Source organism: Leucoraja erinacea, chromosome 7, assembly GCF_028641065.1.
Source record: "Leucoraja erinacea ecotype New England chromosome 7, Leri_hhj_1, whole genome shotgun sequence".
NCBI lineage: Eukaryota > Metazoa > Chordata > Chondrichthyes > Rajiformes > Rajidae > Leucoraja > Leucoraja erinaceus.
Window position 1 is genome coordinate 69,083,030 of NC_073383.1, and position 14,002 is coordinate 69,097,031.

The 14,002-nt window shown below is 44.0% G+C and overlaps 1 protein-coding gene across 2 annotated transcripts in view; it reads right to left on the minus strand.

Annotated features, from left to right (window-relative positions):
* Positions 1-14,002, minus strand: part of gli2a (GLI family zinc finger 2a) — a 442,689-nt gene that overhangs the window by 147,883 nt on the left and 280,804 nt on the right. The window lies entirely within an intron of this gene.

Consider the following 14,002-nt stretch of genomic DNA (forward strand, 5'->3'; position numbering starts at 1 on the left):
CAGGTTTCCTAAGTGGGACAGGGGCATTGCACATCGTCCTGTTTGACGACTGGTCCTTTTGCCTACTTCCCCTTCGAGTCTTGCAGTTAAGCCATGCCTCACTTTAAAAAAATACCCCTCTGTGAGCTTGCCTCTCCCTACTTCAGTCATCATCTCCAACTATATATCCCTTCGAAATATTGTTTTCATTTGGTTATCTACAATTTTAACACCCACCCATGGTTGGTCATCGTTTTAGCAGCCAAGACTTAAATCTCGGGAAATAGCTGCCTAAAACTACTTGCCTCTCCTTTAAGATAGGCAGAAAATGCTGGAATAACAGCAGGTCAGGCAGCATCTCTGGAGAATAGGATTATGTGACGTTTCGGGTCAAAACCTTTCCTCAATGCTCTTCAATCTAACCTAATCTGCTTTAAAATCTTCCCATGCTGCTGATTATCGAATGTAATTTGAAAATGCTCATTATGTTAATGGCCCAATTTAAATACAAGTAGTTGTTTTAAAGACTTCCATTTCTGAAGGGAAAATAATGAACTCTGTTGCCTTTACCATTTTTTTTCTCCCGATGAACTGACCGTGAGCTATTGAAAGATCGCGGATTAACAGTCATCATTAATTCCTGCTCCTATACGGGAGCTATCAACTCACTCTGAAGCAGAATTAAATTTGTGCTAATAGTCTTCTGCCTCGTCAAAATATACCTGAACACGAGTGTTGACAGACTCCTCAATTGTAGAAAACCCCACAATTAAGCCTCACTCACAACTCTTTGCAGTGGGAATTAGAGGATAACAATTGGAAGCGTAAACATTGAATGGCATTTCCTTCCCCCAACTTTGCTGCTAATTCCAGCTCATTGTAGAGCAGTGTTTGAATCCTCGGATGAGGGACTGAATTGGAACTATTTGGATGAGTAAGGCTTTTGAACACTGTACAGCGACAGAGGGCAGCACGGTAGCGCAACGGTAGAGTTGATTCCTGACTGCCCCAGAGACACGGGTTCAATCCCGACTACAGGTGCTTGTCTGTACGGAGTTTGTACGTTCTCCCCGTGACCTGCGTGGGCTTTCTCCGGGATCTCCGTTTTCCACCCACACACCAAAGACGTACAGGTTTGTAGGTTAATTGGTGTGGTATAATTTTAAAGTGTCCCCAGTGTGTGTAGGATAGTGTTAATGTGCAGAGATCGCTGGTTGGTGTGGACTTGGTGTGCCGAAGGGCCTGTTTCCGCACTGTATCTCTAAAAAGTAAAACTAAATAAACAGTTAAGTCGCACTAAACCTACAATGATTCTTAGCTTGGCACTGTAGAGATTAGAATGCAGCTTTGTAAAGAGTGCGCTGATATAATGGCCAATAGATGTAGTTGTTTTAAATTTAAGATTACCCATATTTTGAAAATAAAGCTACAATTAATTTTGAACGCAAAGAGATCAGTTCGGGGAGGGTACATATTATGAAATAACTTCCACCCCTTCATCACTTATATGAGCAAGTTCCTGACATAAAGACAAAAGTGGATGTCAGATTTAATTGTAGTTGTAATCTGATATATAACCGCTAATGTTTTTTCAGTTATCTATTTACTGCTTGTTCTGCCACTGTTTGTCAAGCACACAAATAGACTAATTTTAGTATTTACACAGTTCCTCAGGAAAAAAAAATGAGAGCAACTAAATATAACTGGAAGCTCAAGTGGTCTTAACTGTATGACCTGAAAGTTCAAGGTTCAAGTGCTAGGGCTAACCAAATAAAGATTTACTACATGAGCTTTCTTGGACCGAGTTGGCACCTGACAAAGAAAAAAATAAGTCTTGTGTTTATATAGCGCCTTTAACAATCTCAGGAATTCTGTATTTCTTTACAGACAGCAAAATATTTTTAAAGCATAGCCACAGCTGCGAGCCAATGATATGGCAGCTAATTTATGCATAGCACAATCCCATAAAAGGCAATACAATAAAAAATTGATAATCTGGCTTTCTTCTCTCCAAATCCTAGTCCTCCAACTCGTTTGACAGAACTCCTGATTAAATTTTACTTTGTATGCCTCATTGTCACCTTCCCCTAGACTACAATGGTCTACTCTTCATTTTCCTTGATCTTTGTCCACTTTCATCTCTCGTTTTCACACCTTGTATATCTCTCATTCCCCTCTCGACTGACTCTCAGTCTGAAGAAGGGTCTTGACCCGAAACGTCACCCATTCCTTCTATCCAGAGCTGAGTTACTCCAGCATTTTGTGTCTACCTTCAGTGTAAACCAGCATCTGCAGTTCCTTCCTACACACGGCTTTCTTTATGATGTTGATGTTGGTTGACGGATAAGGATGTCAGGAATAATTTATCTGCTGATGCAGTTTGCCCTTTGGAAAGTCGTGTGTCCCAAACTAATTCGTCCTTTTATCAGTACGGGCAGGTATGATGCTTTTAGATAGGCACAGGGAAGTGCGAAGAGTAGAGGGAGTTTGGATCACATGCAGGCAGATGAGATCAGATTGATTGGGATCAGATGAGATTGGGTGGCACGGTGGCGCAGAGGTAGAGTTGCTGCCTCACTGTGCTAGAGACCTGGGTACAATCCTGACTACGGGTGCTTGTTTGTACAGAGTTTGTACATGGTCCCCGTGACCTGCGTGGGCTTTCTCTGGGATCTTCAGTTTCATCCCACACTCGTATTCATGCCATACCAGTGGTACAGGTTTGTGGGCTAATTGGCTTTGGTAAAAAGGGAAATTGTCCCTAGCGTGTGTAGGATAGTGTCAGTGTGCGGGGATCACTGGCCGGCGTGGGCTCGATGGGCTGAAGAGCCTGTTTCCATGCTGTCTCTATAAACTAAACTAAATCAAAACTTGGCATCATTTTGGGCACAAACATAGAAAATAGGTGCAGGAGTAGGCCATTCGGCCCTTTGAGCCTGCACCGTCATTCAATGTGATCACGGCTGATCATCCAACTCGGTATCCTGTACCTGCCTTCTCTCCATACCGCCTGATACCTTTAGCCACAAGGGCCACATCTAACTCCCTCTTAAATATAGCCAATGAACTGGCCTCAACTACCTTCTGTGGCAGAGAATTCCAGAGATTCACCACTCTGTGTGAAAAATGTTTTTCTCATCTCGGTCCTAAAAGATTTCCCCCTTATCCTTAAACTGTGACCCCTTGTTCTGGACTTCCCCAACATCGGGAACAATCTTCCTGCATTTATCCTGTCTAACCCCTTAAGAATGTTGTAAGTTTCTATAAGATCCCCCCTCAATCTTCTAAATTCTAGCGAGTACAAACATTGTGGGCAGAAGGGCCTGTTCCTGTGCTGTACTGTTCTATGATCAATGGCATAATAAAACAAGGTGATGTGAAAGGCAAACAAACAAAACATAGACTTCCCTTCATGGATGCTGCTTCACCTGATGAGTATTTCCAGTATTTTCTGCTTTTATGACCAATTTCCAGCATCTGCCGTTTTTATTTTGCTTTTACACATGCTGTTGTTGAACAGAAGTATTATCTCCCATTGGGAGCCACTCTCCAAGAGTATCCCACAACCTTACATCACCCCATTATTTATATCTCAGTAGTGGAGCAGCCATATTTTTGAAATGGGATCATTTCCAAATCCGAGACATTCTCAAAATAAATGATGCAAGATTTGTTTTAAGCTCCCATTTCTTTCAGTTTCTCCCTGAAAGAGGCACAGTTCCACTATGAATTTGCTTAAAATTGAATCAGATCCACAAAATAGCACTGGGGTTAAAAGAGTTGAATATTAAGTCACTTCCTTTTAATTCTGGACCAAGCAGTTAAGCAACAAGGATTTTTCATGAGGATTTTGCAGGACTCGAGGGCCTAAGCTAATGTTTTCACCCAGAGAGTTGTAAATCTGTGGAATTATCTGCCACAGAAGGTAGCGGAGGCCAATTCACTGGATGTTTTCAAGAGAGTATAGATTTAGATCTTAGGGCAAACGGAATCAAGGGATATGGGGGAAAAAAGCAGGAAAGGGGTACTGATTTTGGATGATCAGCCATGATCATATTGAATGGCGCTACTGGCTTGAAGGGCTGAATGGCCTACTCCTGCACCTATTTTCTATGTTTATATGCGAGTAGGATAGGAGCTTATTCCTTAGAGCACAGGATGCTGATGGGTGATCTTATAGAGATGTATAAAATCTTGAGGGGAATAGATTGGGTGAATGCACAGCTTATTTTACCCAGGGTCAGTAAATTAATGACCGGAGGACATTGGTCTAGGGTGAGAGGGAAATATTTTAAAAGAATCTGAGGGACAATTTTTTCACTCGGAGTGTTCTGGGTGTATGGAATGAATTGCCAAAGGAGGTAGTTCAGGTAGGTAAGAAAATACATTTAAAGGGACATGCACTTCCACATGTACATGGATAACTAATGAAGGTTAAGGGTCATGTGGGTTAAATGCAGGCAAGTGTTGTGAAGATTTTTCAGCAGGATTTTGATCAATTGGCCAAGTGGGCTGAGGAATGGTTGATGGAATTTAATGCAGAAAAATGTGAGGTGTTGCATTTTAGGAAGTTTACCATGTGCAGGACCTATACCGTGAATGGTAAGGCTCTGGGTAGTGTTGTAGAGCAGAGGGATCTAGGAGTGCTAGTGCATAGTTCCCTGAAGGTGGAGACACCAGTAGATCGGGTGGTCAAAAAGGCTTTTAGCACTCAGGCCTTCATCAGCCAGAGTATTGAGTATAGAAGTTGGGAGGTCATGTTGCAGTTGTATAAGACATTAGTGAGGCCACATTTAGAGTATTGTGTTCAGTTCTGGGCACTGTGTTATAGGAAAGATGTTGTCAAGCTGGAAAGGGTACAGTGAAGATTTACGAGGATGTTGCTAGGACTAGAGGGTCTGAGGTTGAGTAGGCTGGGATTCTATTCCTTGCATTGCAGGAGGATGAGGGGTGATCTTATAGAGGTGTATAATATCATGAGAGGAATAGATTGGGTAGATGCACAGAGTCTCTTGCCCATAGTAGGTGAATTGACGACCAGAGGACATAGGTTTAAGGTGAAGGGGCAAAGATTTAATAGGAATCTGAGGGGTAACATTTTCACGCAAAGTAAGATGGGTGTATGGAACAAGCTGTCAGAGGAGGTAGTTGAGGCAGGGACTATCCCAACATTTAAGAAACAGTTTGACGGGTACATAGATAGGACAGGTTTGGAGGGATATGGACCAAATGCGGGCAGGTGGGACTAGTGCAGCTGGGACATGTTGGCTGGTGTGGGCAAGTTGGGCTGAAGGGCCTGTCTCCACACTGTATCACTCTATGACTCTAAATGAGACACACTTGGAAGGTGCATCTTGGTCGGCATAGACGAGATGGGCCGAAGGGCCTATTTCCATGCTGTATTTCTCCAATGGTATCAGATAAATACAGAGAGACAGACTGGGAATTTCTTACCCTGTGTAGTTCAATATCTATCCACAAGCATTATGAACAATGAAAGCTTTGGGCAACTCAGGACAGATTTCCACACGACCGACTGGTTTGAGAAGAGTTCTGTATTCGGTTGTCATAAGGCTAAAAATGTGAATATGTTTTCACAGTGAAAACATACCTGTTGGAGGGGAACTTCAGTGTTGAAACCTGGCAGAAAGCAGCAGGCACCTGGCAAGGTGAACTGTCAGTAAGTCAAACCTTCGACATGAAACGGGACGTGAGTAATAAAGGACCCCATGGTTCACAATTAATTAGACATGTTTAATTTTCTTTACGTTGTTCATGTAATTAACTAAATTTGACGCAGGCAAGTGGGAAGACAACTAGAATGTGCTGTTGATGAATTGGGGTCTTCTGTCAGGATTAACAACCATTAATCATGTGGTTAAAGGCAAGATTTTTTTTCTATTTCAAATAATTGATAGTATTAACCTTACTTGCAGAATCAAAATTAAGCATAAAATACATTAATCTCAAAATCCGTCCACAATTTAGAGAGATCCAAGGTAAAAATTGATCCTGGGTGGCAGCTAAAATGGGCCAAAAATAAAGTTTTGGTACCCGATCAAAATTTGTCTTCAATTTACTTTGGTAATAAAATGGTAAGCTGAGAAGAGCAGAGATTTACAATCTTTGATTTGGTTTAGGGATACAACGTGGAAACAGGCCCTTCGGCCCACCACGTCTGTGCCGACCAGCGATCTCTGTACATTTGTTCCATTCTACACACTAGGGACAATTTACAGAAGTCAATTAACCTACAAACCTACACGTTTTTGGAATGTGGGCAGTAAGCGGAGCACATGGAGAAAACTTGGTCAGAGGGAGAATGTACAAACTATGTACAGGCAGCACCCGTAGTCAAGATCAAACCAGGTATCTGGCGCAATAAGGCAGCAGCTCTACTGCTGTGCCGCCCAATTATTAGTCCTTGATACTAGTTGCACTTCCATTCTGATTGTGTGTTTGGTTCAATATTGTTAATCATAATAATGATTGATAGAATCATAGAGTGGTTTTACCACAGCAGAGGCCATTTGGCCCATCATGTCTTGGCTAGTTCTACCCAAAACCAATAGAAATTCTTTTCAAATTATTTTTGAGGGATCTGGATTGTCTATAAGCCATCAACCAACATAACCTGTCACGGAGTCGATAAATTGCCCCATAGCCCAATTTTAACCCAATTACAAGTACAAGTGTTGACATGATCAAAGGAAAGCCGTGATACCTCCTATCGTCTATTATGATGGTGAGAAAGTGGAGGCAGAGACAAGCCAGCATCCTTTAACAGAGTTCCCCATGTTTTGTCCTAAGCAGCACTGTGAGGGCGTCAGATGGAACACATGATAGAGAGGAGTACAGCACAAGAACAGGCCATTTGGCCCACAATCTCTATGGAGAATTCTGTTCGAGTGTGAATGTTTTGAACTCAATGCTCATTCTCAAGCAAGATACATCCTGCAATGCTGCAAAATGAGACAGCTGATTAACAACACCAATTTAAAAGATAAGCCTGATTGTGATATGATCTCGGCATCTCACGCATCTGTCATCTTTAAGGCTAAAGTCCCAGACAGTAGCTGCCTTTCAGCAGAATATTGGACTGTGTGGGAGCGAGAATGGAATGGTGTTAGTGGGTTGGTGGGGGCAGGGGGAAGTGGAGGTGTTTTATTTCAGTCACAGCCTGGCTTGATCCCAATGGAATTTCAGGCCGGGGCTCTTGATTCCAAAAGCTTCTTAATTCCGGAGGTGGAATCCCTCCTGTCAATAACTATTCTCAATGGTGGGCTCGAGCACAGACCATATTTCATACAAATGTAAACATCATTGAAACTATTCGTTCTGAAACTTACAACTCATCGGTCATTCCCCCTTCCCCCCCCACTCCTGTCGGGCAGAAGGTACGGACGGAAGCTTGAAAACGCACACCCCCAGGCTCGGGGAACAGCTTCTTCCACTCTGTTATCAGGCTTCTGAACGGTCCTTCCATAAGCTGAGGTATTCACCTCTACGCCATTGCGGTTACTTTGAACGTTTTCTATGGAGCTGGTACGCTACAATGATGAGAACTATATCCTGCACTCTGCATCTTCCCCTTTGCTCTTCCTATTGAACTTGAGATTGACCTGATTGTATTATGTATAGTATTATCTGAACTGAATGGATAGCATGCAAAACAAAGCTTTTCACTCTAGCTCGGTACAATAATTAATATAACAACGAAAAACCTAAGTGTTTGTAAACTAATGCAGGCATGTAGATCTGAGGCACAGATTAGCCATTACCTCAAGAGGAGGTACAGTAGTGCAGCGGTAAAGCTGTAACCTTACAGTGCCAGAGACACAGGTTTGATTCTTACTGCAGGTGCTGTCTGCGCAGGGGTTTCACGTTCTTCCCCCGTGACAGCATAGTTTTTTTCTCAGGCTGCTCTGGTTTCGCCTTGTACTCGCTAGAATTTAGAAGACTGAGGGGGGGGGTCTTATAGAAACGTACAAAATTTTAAGGGGTTGGACAGGCTAGATGCAGGAAGATTGTTCCCGATGTTGGGGAAGCCCAGGACAAGGGGTCACAGTTTAAGGATAAGGGGGAAATCTTTTAGGACCGAGATGAGAAAAACATTTTTCACACAAAGAGTGGTGAATCTCTGGAATTCTCTGCCACAGAAGGTAGTTGAGGCCAGTTCATTGGCTATATTTAAGAGGGAGTTAGATGCGGCCCTTGTGGCTAAAGGGATCAGGGGGTATGGAGAGAAGGCAGGTACAGGATACTGAGTTGGATGATCAGCCATGATCATATTGAATGGCGGCGCAGGCTCGAAGGGCCGAATGGCCTACTCCTGCACCTAATTTCTATGTTTCCTCCCGCACTCCACAATCGTAAAGAGTCCCGAGTGTGAGGGATAGTGCTGGTGTATGGGATGATCGCTGGTGGGCCGAAGGGCCCCGTTTCCGTGCTGTATCTCTAAAGTCTAAAAGAGGCAGAATAAATACATGGAAAGAAGTTCTGAAGAAAGAGATCTCGGAGCGACTAAATATGGAAACTATCGGAAGGACAGAGTCCCAGTCCTTCGAAAAACAGCAGGACAATTAAACAAAACAAAAAAAATCACAGTCCAGTTCCTCAATTCAGTAATCTCAGCGCAGCCATTATGTTTGCACCCGTGTACAACTGATCGCACTGTTTGAGATCAGATCAGATATCCGACAGACCCCCGAAGTCAACCTTACTCAAAAGCTCGTGTGTCAGATCTTTTTTTAGGGTCAGTAAGTCTAATTAAAAAGAAGAAATCAAATATAAATCCTGTAAGAATGAATATTTGTTAGAAGGTGAACGACACAAAAGCATCGGCTTCACCCCTTCCCCACCCCCACCCCCACCCCCCCCCCCCCCCTCCCCCTCCCTCTAGCAGTCACTGCAGTACAAAGACACAAATCCACGTTAAGATGCTGTTTCATCCTGTGTTTTTGAAGGCGCTGCAAAAAGGATTGGGTTCAAAGGATTGACCGAAGGTAATCTAGCCAATCATTTGAAATAATCAGGCCAAGGGTTACCCAAAGGAATGTTAATCACAGCTCACATCACCTGCAGGTACGGGACTGTGACTTAAGCTACCCAGTCGTGCAAGTGCTGCGCTCTCCTGACATCCCTTCGGCTGGCTACGGCAAAAAGGTGCGAGAAAGCAGGGCTTCCTCCTCACAAATTAAAAAACTAAATGTACCAATTTAGGGCGAGAGTTGGCACAGCGGTAGAGTTGCTGCCTCACGGTGCCACAGACCCGGCTTCAATCCTGACCACGGATGCTTGTCTGTACGGAGTTTGTGCGTTCTCCCCGGGACCGCGAGGGTTTTCTCCGGATGCTCAGGTTTCCTCCCACTCTCCAAAGACGTAGAGGTTTTAAGGTTAATTTGTTTCTGTAAATTGGCCCTAGTGAGTAGGATAGTACTTGTGTACGGCGCGGATTCAGTGGGCCGAAGGGCCTGTTTCAATGCTATATCTCTGAAGCCTGAAATCAATGTATGAAAATAATGAGAAAGAAAGAACTTGGCATTAAGGTATGCTTTGATTGTCAGGAAGCAGAGAAGTTTATTTCCTTATACCCTTTTTCATACGTCTGAAGAAGTGTCTCGACCCGAAACGTCACCCATTCAATCTATCCAGAGACGTTGCTTGTCCCGATGAGTTACACTCCAGCATTTTGTGTCTATTTTAACAATTTCTATGTTTCATTGAATATCTTTTTATTAAAACGGATGCGGCCACTAAGCGCCTTCAACTTAAGGTGGCAGTTAAACCACATTCATAAAAAAATGGGATTTGACCAACCCCATCACATGTTGAAGAAGTTGAGCTACTATCTACCTCATTGGAGACTCACAGACTATCTGGGATCAGATCTTACTGGACTTTACCATGCACTAAACTCAGGTTATTCCCTTTATCATATAACTGTACCCTGTGGATGGCTCAATTGTAGCATGTATTGTCTTTCCGCTGACTGGTTAGCACGCAACCACAGCTTTTCACTGTACCTCGGTACACGCGACAATAAACTAGATTAAACTAAACTAAAAGCTGCAGTATGTGCCTCCCAAACCTTGCATAAACATCCCAGAATTGTGCAGTAAATGCAGAATGCGATTTATTCAACCTGTGCTGGAAATAGCCTGTTGTGCTCTGTGGTTGCGGAAGGCAAGATAGCGAAGCTTGGGAAACTTTTGCATCCTGTTGGAGCCTGAGACACATTCCAGGCCAGTACGGGATGATCCAGCCTCAACCAATGTTGCGTAAGGAACAGCTGTGAAATGCCGGGAATAGGGTTGCATCCTGCTTAAAAGCTTCTATTGACCAGCTACAGAATGCTGACTGCACTTTCCTACCAGTACGAAGGAACAAAATGCAACACGAGGTATACTGGATGAGACGCAATGTAGTGCTGGGAGGGGAGCGTGCATTTTAAGTGAAGTACACTGTGTGATGTGATAGAAGTGTATGTACTCAGTGTCTGGTTATATTAGCCAGCTGCTGCAAAAGAGAGATAGCTTAGGGCAGCACAGTTGGCCCAGCGGTAGAGTTGCTGCCTTACAGAGCCCAGGACCCGGGTTCGATCCTGACTGCGGATCATGTCCGTAAGGAGTTTGTACGTTCTCTCCGTGACCTGGGATCTCCGGTTTTCTCCCACACTCTAAAGATGTGCAGGTTTGTAGGATAATTGCCTTGGTATATGTGTAAATTGTCCCTAGTGCGTGTAGGATAGTTTTAGTGTGCGGGGATCGTTGGTTGGCACGGACTCGGTGGGCCGAAGGGCCTGTTTCAACGCTGTATCTCAAAATTAAATTAAACTAAATAAAGGGATAGGATCGATAAAAACTTGTGAATGTTACAAACCTCCTTTCCTGCACTCTCTGCCTTTAGGGGGAGAGCAAGTAGAACTTTGATATCGTCAAATGACATTTTTTTCTCCCTTATGCAATATCCAAGAGAGTCATAGGGAGAAAGTCATAGAGTGATACAGTGTGGATACAGGCCCTTTGGCCCAACTTGCCCACACCGGCCAACATGTCCCAGCTCCACTAGTCCCACTTGCCAGCATTTGGTCCATATCCCTCCAAACCTGTCCTATCCATGTACCTGTCTAACTGCTTCTTAAATGTTGGGATAGTTCCTGCCTCAACTACCTCTCTGGCAGCTTGTTCCATACATCCACCACCCTTTGTGTGAAAAGGTTACCCCTCGGATTCCTATTAAAAATCTTTTCCCCTTCACCTTAAACCCATGTCCTCTGGTCCTCGATTCACCTACTCTGAGCAAGAGACTCTGTGCATCTACCTGATCTATGCCTCTCATGATCCTATACACCTCAATAAGATCACCACTCATCCTCCTGCGCTCCAAGGAATAGAATCCCAGCTTACTCAACCTCTGCCTATAGCTCACACCCTCTAGTCCTGGCAAGATCCTCATAAATCTTCTCTGTACCCATTCCAGCTTGACAACATCATTGCTCACCTGTGGCACAACAACTCCCTACCGTGAGTATGCATTTCTCTCTTTCTCGGTCTCATTTCTGTGAGAAGCTAAGCACCGCCCTGCCTTTCTCTCCCTGCCCCACTCGCCCACTCTGGCAACCAATTTGCTGTAGAGGAGGAGAACTGGCATCTTTACCTAGCCTGGTCCGCCTGTGACTCCTGGCCCAGAACAATGGAATGAACTTTGAAATGTCCTAGTACACCAGTCAACGCAGGGCGGCACATCTGTGGTGTTGCTGCCTTACAGTGCCAGAGACCCGGGTTCAATCCTGACTATAGACACTGTTTGTACAGAGTTTGTACGTTCTCCCTGTGACCGGGTGCTTTGGTTTCCTCCCAAACTCCAAGGACGTACAGGTTTCTAGGTTAATTGGCTTCCGTAAAAATTGTACATTGTCCCTAGTGTGTAGGATAGTGCTTGTGTACAAGGGGGGGTGGGGGGGGTGAGCACTGGTCTTCGCGGACTCGGTGGGCCGAAAGGCCTGATTCCACACTGTATCTCCGAAGTCTACAGTAAAGTCAAAGGCAATTCAGGATAGGCAGTAAATGCTGCCCTTGTCAGAGACACCCACACTGGTGAATTAACCCAAGTAGAATTGATGTATCGAGGTTGGAGACACATGCAGGCTGAATGTAGAAGTGAGCTGTCTTGAACGAGTTGTGACTCTTTATGGAAATTTTGCTTATTTAAATTCCATTGACTGTGACAGTAAATAATTACTGATTAAATTGCTCATGACGTTTCTGTATCCTTAACAGTGGGCAGGGGCAGCAGTCCAATATGTGCTAGTGTTTATACGATGGTCTCTGGCTCATAACCCAAATGGGCTTATATGGCCTTCGTTATTTAGCTTATGTAACCATCGAGTTACATTTCTGTGAGTTTAGGCATGGGCAAGTGTGCATGTGTGTGACTAAATCATCAAATATAGGTGCCCATGAAACTCTGTTTGCCAAATAACATGTTTATGTCCATCAGCAGAATTTTAACTCCGTCCCACCAGATTAAATGGATTTACTCCATTAAAGGACTATTGCTCTTTTCATACTAATGTGACAACTTTCTTGAAATCAAAGATTCGTCTCCCAAACAATGCTGCAGACAACCCAGGACATTAATAATAGGGGAAGAAATTGTTACCTTTAAAAAACAACACAGGAGATGCAACACCTGTCCCCATACCTCCTCCCTCAACTCTGCCCAGGAACCCCAACAGTCTATTGAGGTTAGGCTGAGGTTCACTTCCACCTCCTCCAACCTCATTTACTTTATCGGCTGTTCAAAGTGTGGATTCCTATATATCAGCGAGACCAAGCACAGACTGGACTCAGTCCGCCTTGGCCTGCAAGATCTACCGGTTGCAAAACACTTTAATTTTCAGTGGTCAATTAACCTAGCAACTCAATCGCAGTGAAAGGTATAGTACACACAAGAAGTTACATTGTCTACACTTGCTCCTATTTTGCACATTGACAGGTCACCCACACAGAGAACATGCAAGGAAATTAAAGGTCACCTCACGATGATGACAACATTGCTTTAATCATTTAAGACATTGCTATAAAGCATTAGGAAAAACATAAACAACACAACACAAACAAAGAAGCAATGAAGTACTTCCTTTTCGATCAACTGGTGCTAATTCGGGTGTTTTGAGAGAATAGGTGCTCTCTAAAACCAGGTCTGCCAACTTACTCATCATGTCTTGGAAGGAACTGCAGATGCTGGTTAAAACCGAAGACAAGACACAAAATGCTGGAGTAACTCAACGGGACAGGCAGCGTCTCTGGAGAGAAGGAATGAGTGACATTTCAGGTCGAGAATTTTCTTCCGACCCATGCTTTCTCATCTTAGCAGATTTGCGGGAATAAGTACTTGGGTAAACAAGGCCATCCATCTCTGAGAAGCTTAAAAGAAATACTACTAGCTAACATGAGCAGTCCACAAACAGCCATCAGGAGAAGCCTGCAAGTCCAGGATAAAATTCTGGCCCTTCCTTGGAGAAGGTGTACAGACTGGATAGCAACAAGATCTCCTTGGCTTTTCCAGGATAAGGAGTTGAACGACACCAGGACTTTGTATTCTGGTGCATCGCGCTCAGATATATTCTCAGGGAAGAGCTTGGATTGTGACAACCATCATGGTTAAACAGTACTCCTACAATATTTAGGAGGATATACAAGGTGCAGGAAAAACTAAAATTATGGGTAACGGAGATTTCTCCACACTTGGCTTGTATGGTACGTGCAAGGAGTGCTGGAGGAACTCATGGAGTCAGGTGGTATCTGTGGAGGTAATGGACAGAGGATTATCCAACTCAGGACCCATCCTCATTCAGACTGTTGACGATAATTTGAGTCGGGACCCTTTTTGGGACGACAGATGGCGCAATGGGCTAAGTGTTCGGCTGGCGACCGGAAGGTAGCCGGTTCGAATCCCGCTTGGAGTGCATACTGTCGTTGTGTCCTTGGGGCAAGACACTTCACCCACCTTTGCCTGT